The sequence below is a fragment of the Denticeps clupeoides genome, chromosome 18 (assembly GCF_900700375.1).
Source record: "Denticeps clupeoides chromosome 18, fDenClu1.1, whole genome shotgun sequence".
In the NCBI taxonomy this organism is placed as follows: domain Eukaryota; kingdom Metazoa; phylum Chordata; class Actinopteri; order Clupeiformes; family Denticipitidae; genus Denticeps; species Denticeps clupeoides.
In genome coordinates, this window is record NC_041724.1 from 14519886 (window position 1) to 14530596 (window position 10711).

A 10711-nucleotide genomic window follows, 5' to 3' on the forward strand; every position below is an offset into this window, starting at 1 on the left:
GTCGGGCTCCAGATGCCTATGGCACGGGAGGCGAGGGTACATAATCAACCGTATCCTCTGCTCCCAGTGGTCCATCCTCCACCCACAGCGTAGAGATCTGTTTACTCACACCGACATGAACCGCTACAGCATCTCAGGCAGGAGCCGCGGTGATGTTGCCGGCTTTCTGGGAAGTGCCGTTCATACATGGGAAGTGTCAAACATTTTGTTTTTATGAAAGTATTCTTGTGACACGAGAGAAGAGGGTTGCTCATCAGATAAATATTTGTTTATTTACAGAGAGCAAATAGCATCCAAGTGCATGTTTATGCAGCAGTTAGTCAAGAGCCCCCCTGTGGATGTAAGAGTTGAAATTATTGCTTTCATACCACACGGTTCGCTCCTCACCACTGCTTTGGCTGTCAAATGACATAAAGTAAAAGCGCATGCCAAACACAAACACTCTTTTATCTTAATGAGGACCAAGGGTAAAAAAAAATGTATTATTTGAGTTTCAAACGCATAACCACCTCGACATTACATGACTTTTTATTGTATTTTATTTTTTGATTTATGCTTTCATTATATTTCCTATGGGTACCAGAAAAATGTGCCCTCGTTTCACATTTTCTTACCTCTGTGAGGTCATTTACTCCTCCTGACACACAAACATATACGCACAATAAAAAAAAAAAATTGGATCCACATATGTAACATATGTATTTCAGTATGTTTATTGATATTAAATGTAACTATTTTGTCGAGGTGACCAGCCACAGGCCCCCTCAGATTTCTTTTGTAACACACAAAAACACACACCCCAGCTCTAATCCCGCACTCCTTATCAAACCAGGGCTGGATTAGCCAAATCAGGTGTGTTTGGTGCCTCATCACCCACATATGATGTCTCATGTTGCATGCGGAAGTCCGCATATTAAAAATGCATGCGGATTGTTTTTCCATTATTTATGATGGTGGTGGCCAAATGGGCTGAAAGCAACACAGGATAATTTAATCATTAAGCACAATCCACCTACACAGGCCTGTGCCCACGTACAGTAATGCTGTTATGTCCACTCTGCCTTGCTTCACACAAAAGATTCAATTTCCCGTGTCTTGCCATGGGCACATTCATTCTCTCTGTAGTCTAAGAAACAGGTTCGATGTCCTTTTTTATTTTTTATTTTAGTTTTTTGCAACACTATCACTACTATCCTATTTTAAAAAATTATGTATTTGTATCCAATGTATTGTCTATTCTTATAGGGTTTTTGTTGCCAGATTTGGACTCAGCTGCTTCCCTTTGGTTGATTGTACAGTGAAACAAGCAGTATGTTCACACGTGTGTAAACACACACACACAAATAAAATCTCTTGTCTTATATGAGGCAGCCAGAGGGAGTTTGATCAATGATAATTATGTTTACTGATAAAGGACATCAGAGTGTTATTTTGAAATTACTGAAAAAGACTTGACATGTAACCAGTGCAAAGAGCTTTTTCTGCAGCAAACAACAAACAAACAGCAGCCTCTTTACAGGCTGCAGTCTTCGGAATAGAGTAATATTGAAAAATGTCTCTCGCCTCCCCAGTCAGTGCAGGGTCATGTTCAGACCAGTGCACTGATGAATCTGTAAGTCAGTGTTGTGGGTGATAAGAGAAGAGGACTGACAGCATTTTGACAGGCCTCATTGAGACTTGATTGATGACTGGCTACTCTAACGCCTCATTTAAATAATCCTAATCTGACAACAGGATAATGATCTCTACATTTACTCTAATTGGAGGAAGAAAGTAATACAAGTGAGGGGGGAAAAATCACCTGGCATTTTTCATTCTGACACTTCCACTTGAGATTTGAGGCTTTAGCCTGCAGTCTGCAGAACAGAAGAAGCAACAGGACTGGAAGGAACCCTGATATTTACATTACCTGACCAGAGGAGGAGATGAACATAAGATGCTGAATTCCTCTGACAATAGGATTCATAATGCACTGGTCTGTTGTGACTGGGCATATGTCATGCTTTTAAACTTTCAAATTCTTCAGGGGCTTCCGAGATTTCATCAATGTGTCAGACAAAATAGTGGGTCTGGGCCCTCTCACAACTTACTCACCCACTTACTCCAAATGTATTATATTGGTGAAAATGCAAGCACCCGGCTCTCACAACGGGCAATAGAGATTGCATACACTCCCTGCTCTGGGACCTATAAACATCTCCACCTCATTTTTGGAATGCACCACATGGAACAGAGACATGAAATGAATGTTATGGGTGAGGATCATGGATTGTTATGAGGTGAGTATCACTCTGTGTAGGTGTCTCCTAACTTTGTGCACCTTCCCAGGCTCCGTCACTCTCAGTGGCATATACAGGTTTAAGGAAGCCAAATTTAAGACTTTTTAAGTCTTTCATCAACTTTAAGACCCTGCATTGAGGTCTTAAGGTCAAGACTCACCAGACACTGATTTTTATCTTATATAAATTATCTTATATAAATATAAATTTTCCTTCCAAATTTCTGTTATTTTTTTAATCTTTGTCAATGTTAACATACTCATGTTACATGTACTGCAATATTTCAGTTTCTAATTAATGAGTCATTTCCACTCGCATGCTGCACTTAGTGAACCTGGAAGTGACTGGCAAATTACTGACAGAATGAAGGCTTGTTTCATTTCATTTACAAAACAAAATGTAGGAACATAGTTTTCCCTCCTCACTGGGATTTTCCTGATTCAGTAAAGAGAACTCCCAGAATTTAGCCAACTAGCTCCATAGATGTCCATTTATTTTCCATTGGGGGGCCAGATTGAAAGTTCTGCCGAAACTGCTAATGTGTGTACCTGAAAAGCCCCCCTTTTTTGTGGTTCCACTAATTCTGATCTCTTACACAAAAATGCAAAGCACATAGTAAAAATTTTCAAAATTATGTAGAGGTTACCAGTAAAAATAATATATTGGGTCTAAAGTATTTGTTAAACTTTGGATTTAAGTATTAATGACATTTAAGGCCTTGATTTTGGAAAATCCATTTTAAAACCTTTTAAGAATTTTAAGGATACGGCAGATATGATGAATGTTTTATGTACCACTCCTCACCCACACTCCTTGTTCACATGTTTACACCCATGTAGGGTGTCAGAAAAGCAGAGAAAACCTTAAGATAAAATCTCTGAGCACCACTTCAGATTCATAGGTAAAAAGAAGCAGATGGGTCATTTGACAGGGCCTGGAGGAGGTGTGTGTGAGTCATTACCCTCTCTGTGCCTTCTGCTAAATTTGGTCATGCGACATTTTTGAAAATTCATTATTTAAATAACAGATTGTTCAGACACTCTTTTGTCGGTTGTCAAATTATAATCACACATATCTGGCAAACATATTGGCCAAATTTGGTAAAGATGGTAAAGTAAAAAACAGGAGGTAGCTGGCAGATGGATTGGATGGGGGGTTTAGAAAGAAAAACAGAGAAAGTGAAGAAGAGCGGATGCAGTTCTTTTACATATCTCTTATTGATTACCAAAGGTCTACACAAGTATCAAATATCTGATTTAATACACCCATGAATTAATACAACTCAATCACTTTCCACAACACCTTTGTCTTACTCAGGGTCATGGCTGGCGGAGCCCATTTTGGGACACAAGGCAGTGTTCAATGTCCAACCATCCAACCATTTTAAAATGGATTTAAAAAGATTTAAAAATGGATCTATAGAGAGCAAAATTGCAGGTATTGGGTGTCAATGATTATATAAATATATCCCATTTGTCAAAAAAAGACATGGGCAAACAATAGACCAGACCCCACCCCCTTAACAAATCTATTTATATTAATTAGGTTAGTATATGAAGGAAGGCCTTGAAGTGACAGAGACTTGAAGATGGATGTAAGAATTACTCGCATAGTACATTTCCTGGTACTTTACACTGGTATTTCATATTTGCCTTGTCTTGTGTTCCAGGTAACACGGATTGTTTTAGTATAGATGCCTCCTAGCAGTGTCTAGTTCTAGTGATTTGTTTTTTTATCCCATTAGAATTAGTGTTGGGGACCCCATGCCCAGTTACTTGAAAATGGGGTTTATTATAAAGAATCAAACAAGGCGCAAGGGATAAAATGAATACAGACTTTCTCTCTTTTTATGGAGCCCTGACTGATCATGCTGGATTTTGCTCAGCTATGATCAATCAGGGCTCCCCAATCAGGTGCTGGTGAACCCAGGCGTCACGCTTTATTAATGAATCAGTTTCGCCAATATGTAGCAATGGAATGAGCAGCACAACTGATATCAATATGTTAAGAAATTCCTGATAAGTTTTGTGTTCTTACTCTACCAATGTACTCTGAGCACATCCACATCACCAACACAGTCATGCAAAATTGGACATAAATCCGACTGTCTACATTTTAATCCAACTTTTAACAAATGCTTAAAAATTAATGTGTGTGTGTGTGAGAAAGAGAGACAGAGAGAGAGAGAGAGAGAGAGAGAGAGAGAGAGAGAAAATCTACATCGATCCTTTTAAACACCATAAGGAAATAAAACATCTGCCAGGTTATAGATATCACTGACCAGATCCCTGCCCCACCAGCCTCCCCTATGTGATAAGAACAAAGCCTGGGGTCATGATGAATCTGTTAGCCTATCACAACCCTGGGGCTGGGCTGCAAGCCATCTCAGAGGCTCAGTGTGATCAGTGCTCAGTGTGTCTGAGTCCAGCAGCATCTGAGCAAGTCCAGCTCTCATTGGCAATGACTTTCAGACTCGAAAATGTCTAGGAGAGCCATCGAGGCAAAAGATGTGTTGTGCTTTGCTGAATCTCCAACAGCGCGTTACACTCATTTGAGTTCAAATGTAACTGACAACTGATCACCCAAATATTATAAAGTCTAAAAGTAAAAAAAAAACAAAAAAACACCAACATCTATTCTTTACAACACATCCACCTCAGCGTGAAATGAATAAACTCTCTGCTGTGGTGCAGGTTCCCCAGACACCCATGAAGTCGATTTGTCACACACCGCTGCCTCTTTATTGCAGTGTTTTGTGGGTGCATAAGAAACAGGATCATAGCTCCGTGTACCAGAGTGTGAGGCGTATCATCTACCAGCTTCTTCCAGGCAGAGTTTGCCCATGACAGCAACCAACTCTGCATTGTCTTTTGGTGAGACATTCGTATATACAGATCAGCGAGAATGTTACATTCTGCCTCCTTCGTGCCACCGAAGAGACTCTGAGTCCTGTGGTAGCTGGTACCAAGTCAGTAGCAGATCCTTTAAGTCCTAGAAGTTGTGAGGTGGGGGTTAGGAGTTTGATCCATAACTTCCTGCGGAATTCATGTTAACATCCTCAGACCATTTTTTTTGTTGCAGAATTATCCTACTGGAAAAAAGCGATGCCATTTGGTTTCAATGAAAGGGTGTAAAAATACCTTTTGATTAATTGAAACAAAGTATGCATGTTATTTTGTTCAGTTCACTGAAATGTTTTTAATCATTCTTTTATAATTCTCGTAGGTGGAACATTTAACATTTACTCACTGATTTGACCTCAGTAAAGGACTTTTAGTTTGTCAGACATTGGTCAATAAACATCATGGTCATCTTTCTTATGCTATTGAGTGATTGCTTTCCGAGAAAACAGTATTGCAGATCAGGACATTCAGAGTGCACCTAATCAAAAGACATTGCATGCATGTGATTTGTGATTTGATTTATATTGGGCAGTGAATGAGTATGTTCAGCTAAAATTATTTAATTATTTGCTCTTCTACTTTAAAGCCACACTGTTCTGATAGATGCAGTATATGGTTCTTAATGCAGTGCTGAGAACCGATAGATTACAAGCATCCAGTATTTAATTTTCGTCTTGGCACAGAGATTTCTTCAGAATATTCTGATGATATCATGTACTGTCCATAATGGCATATTCAAAGGCTCTTGAGTTCATGTTGAGGATTATTCTGGAATTCTTGGGTGAGTCACTACCCTGTCCCCAGTGTCCAAGGATGGGCACCGGCAGCCGCGACCCTGATTAGGATTAATGGGATATGGGTAGTGAGTGAGTGAATTGCTGGAAAGCTTGTTCTATATTCATATGTATTATGGCAGCCTCAGTGCTTTATCCTGCTCACGACTCACTCCGTTAATGCTTGATTGCCTCCAGGAATTTTAAGTCATTTTAATCCATGACCTTTATTCGCACAGATCGTAGCGCAGCTGCTCACACTGTAGTATCACACTGTAGTATCTACTATATATGGTTTTATTGTTTTAAAGAGAATGAAGGACCCATCCAAGGTAACAAAACAGACCTCCATACTACCCGTGAAATACATAATACAACATCTGCAAATGGAGACGTGCAAGTGGACCACTAACTTTCCACTGTACTTCTTCGTGCCTTTGTGCCATTCCTTCCCAAAGCTGACTATTTGGATCAAGGGCAAGAGCAGGGGAGGCTTGGGGGACACCAGGGGAGGGGCTGCATCAATTCCAAAGTGGACAAAATAGAAGATCCATGCAGCTTTGGAGTCGATGCTAGGAGATTTGTTGTTTAAGACGACTCAGAAGAAGACGAGCAAGATGCACTTTGACAAAAGCCTTTGAAATGTCAGACAAATCCTCATAAGAGCAGAGGAGAGGCCGTCATGTTTCTGTAATGATCATGAGTCTCCAGCTCCTGTCGCTGCCTCAGACAAGAGGCTTTTTCCACAAACTGTCTTAATTTAGAGCCTTTAAAAAAAAATCAATTTATAGACACTCTTTATGTACTATTTATATGTGTACAAAACAGTGCAAAACTGTCTCCACCTGAAGAATCCTCATGACGAAAGGAATCAGGATGTCACTCCATAAAACATTTATACCATCAGCAATGGAAATGTTGTGTTCTGCAAATATTTAGAAGCATGGGATGTCAGCACATATAATCATCTGCAAAATGGCCCGTGAATTATGTATTGTATATTAATGGGAATAACGAAAAAAATAAAACAAAATGAATTATGCAAACCATGGCAAGTAAAGCTCATCATGCCATACATATTTAAAACATTTAGTGTATTTGAAAAGTAACATCATTAATGTTAGAATGGAGGGTGGCTGGTTGATTCAGTCAGCTAATTAGGCAATTAGGCATGGGAACCGAATGTCCTAGATTACACCCTTACCAAATTTTTTTTACTAATTTAATATATTTTGTTTGGTAAATGAAACATGAATATTTATGTATTTAAATAAGCACTGAGGAGTGTCCATTTTTGATAAAGAAAAACCTTCATGGTCCATGAATAAACTATAAGCGAACTCACAAAATAAGCTCAGCGTTGCACTTTGAATGAATCTTTGTCTATAGAAATTCATCTGAGAATGTATTTTCAAATTAACAATCAATACCATGAATCGATTTCAGTGTTGCAATGGGATTTAGTATTATTTCAAACATCCACAAAATGGGGACTGCAGTCTTCTTAGAAGAAAAAGGCAGCTGGTTGGAGTGATTTATTTTCTGCTCCACATCTCTCAATGACATCTCACTGCCTTCCACCGATATATGAGCGGTCAGTCAGCGACTGACACCTCTCCGCCACGCCACAGTGACATTTCTCTTAGTGTTTTGGCATGTGTCAAAGTTTCAGAAACACATTGGCTGACAGAAACTTCCTTCTTGGAAGGACGGATTTGCAGTAAATGCTTTTCCATCAGGCGCCATAGACACGTTTGTCGAATACTATTGATCGAGCCAAAAACAGACAGGCGGAGTCAATCCGACAACAACAGGCCCATAGCATCCTTATAAAGACTTGTTTCTACACCATTGATGGGCCGCGCACTTCAGACCATTCTGGAGAGCCTTGATTCTTCTACTGGGACTTCAGCTGAAGTATCATGTTATCAGAGGTGGTTAAAATTGCTCTGTTAAAAGGGACAGCTCGTCCCAGAAACAAAAATACGTACGTCCCCTGTCTTTTTTATCTATTTGGTGTGAGCCACCAGGTTTTGGAGATATTGACCACAGAGATGTCTGCCTTCTTTCAGCTATAATGGGACTAAATGGCACTCAGGTTGTGGTACCAACCCCCCTACCCCCAAACATACACCAATCCAATAACTGAAGAAGGAAAAGAAAAAAGAAAAATTCGGTAACAATGAATCGACCTACTGCCGAATTAAAATAAGATGAAAGCTGCTCTGTTGCTCATCCAGAGTTGATTGTGATGGCTGCTGCTGAACCACTGAAGGGTTGAAGGATATCATTTTGTACAGAACCAGCTATTCACTTGATCAACAGAAAGACTTAAAAAAAATAATCTGATATGTTTTACAAAATATTAATGAGAAGTTGATTTCTCAGGCAGGGATTAAAAATGAGGCAGGGACGAAAAGTCTTTCAATTTGGTAAGTTCAGAACAGAAAGGGTAATTTTCATGTTCTGTTCCAGTGTTCTAAAGCCTCTCATGTAATTAGTGACCGGATAGATCCATAAAAAAAAAGTAGGTTACACACGTGCATGTGTACAGTCTATAATGGGAGCAGCAAATGAACGGCAGTGTGAGGCGTTTCATAAAAAGTCAGGTAGAGCTTCATTGCCATATCAGGCATAAGCACACATTAAAAATGAAATAGCAGATTTCCTGACTAAAGTTATTCTACATACAATAAGAAACAGGGCAAGCAGGAAAAGCAGAAACTGCGGAATTTGAGTTGTATTTAATTTAAATTTTAATTTGATTATAGCTTTTGTTCTTCTAACCATTATAGCTCGTAGCTCATACCTTCAAACTTTTCTTAAATGTCACAAAACAATTACAGTTTATTTCTCTCACCTATGGATTGGTGGATGATGGTGCAACTTGCTATCTGCAAACCTGGCAATGCACAAGACAGCTAGCAGCAGTTGGATAGGAGGCGCAGAACTGTCACCGAGCAGGTGTTCGGGGAGTTCAACTCTATTCCTCTGACTGCAAACAACTGTACCCTGGGACCTTACATATGCCACTTAGTATTCACACGGTTCATTATTCATTAGGGGCCCAACAGACTGGGACGCTTTCTAGCATCTGTTGCAAGTTTCTAATCTTTATGTCACCAGTGTCTCTAATCAGGTACCACAGGTGTTCTTCCCTGCTTCAGCACCAGGCCGCTGTCACCATTCATTCCAAGGACCAGGAGGTTCCATGTGGCTTACTGGACACCATCAAAAATAAGCGAAAGCAGCGACGAAATGACAATTAGTTTTAGGACACAGTGAGCTCAGAAGGTCCAATGAAAGTCTTTCAAAAACTGTTTCATGCAACACATCATGCCTTGTAATCTTGTCTAATGAGACCAATGTAACGATGCAGTTCTGAGGAAGCTATAAAACAAGTGATCCGCAACAATTCACAGCACAAAAAATCACGACAGTTCCTTGTTAATTAAAGTTACTGTACTTTAGGGAACTGTGACATATTTCACACACTCACACACCACAGCGGTGGACTTAACACCCCTATTTCATCCTGTGTTGACTGCTAAAATATAACGTGCTCTTTTATATTCTTCGACAGACACATCAACCATCAAATGAGAAATAATTGCTGTTGAATCATTTATGGAATTAAAGGTTAAAATGAGTACTGCCCAGAAACCGGGCCTTGTTCTATCTTACGGACCTGCTCTGTCCAAAACACATTCCACTCTACTCATTTTCTCAAGCAATCTGTTGTTTTGGTGAGCAGTACACATCTATGGAACTTTAGCCCTGCTCCCGTCAGACACCCAGACTCCATTTCCACCCTCAAAACTCCATTCGACCCTGGCCTATCAGTTACCTTATCCATAATTACCATGCCACATCCTGGCAGTGCCCTCTCCCCAGCCTTTTATTGAAATTACTGTTACTTTGCCTGTTCCCATGATGTTTTATTACATTTACATTCAACCAGCCTGTCTCTCTGTTACTTTAATTATGTTTCTTAATAAACTTAATTTAGCTCTTTCCTCCCTTTACACAAGAAAGTAGCAAGAAAGTTTCCCCATAACTGAAAATTATGTTTGTTCTCACCCTGATTTCACTAATTATAGCATAATTTAAATTCACACCTTTCCCGCTGAGAGTGGCTGGGAATTGGAACATGTTGCATTAAGCCCCTATCACAGTGTCAATTGGATCCCTCTGTACGCATCTGCTTGTGTTAATGTGACAGGCTGCTGTATGTGCTGCTGGTGGCCATGGAGGCCATGTTGCATGACACTTGACGTCCAGGCTTCAGAAGGCTTCCCTCCTGATGAGCTTGGTTGATGTGGTGTAAGATTGCAGACACTGGGAATGAAGCTGATAAATAGATACCAGTGCATGGTTGATACAGCTAGGAAAAGCAAGAACTCTGGTAGAAAAGCTGCTATAAACAGAACATTAGAGTTCTGCCATTTTAAACAAAAATTCACCTCAAAATTAACCATGTTCTCTGAAAGGTTGTGACATACAACAAGAACTGGTCTCCAAAAGGTATAATTACGATGACAAACTGAAGGTCAACTGAGTGAGAAAAAAAGCTGCATATTATGTATCTACATAACTTGTAGCATAGAATAGTGTTCCTAGCTCACTTCACAGTCACCTGATGCAGTACACCCTCTTATAGACTAAGACACACATGGATCAGATGCTCAGATGCAACATTTTTTATGATATCCTTTGCATCAATTTATTGATCTGCCTTTTTATTTCTTTCTGTCTG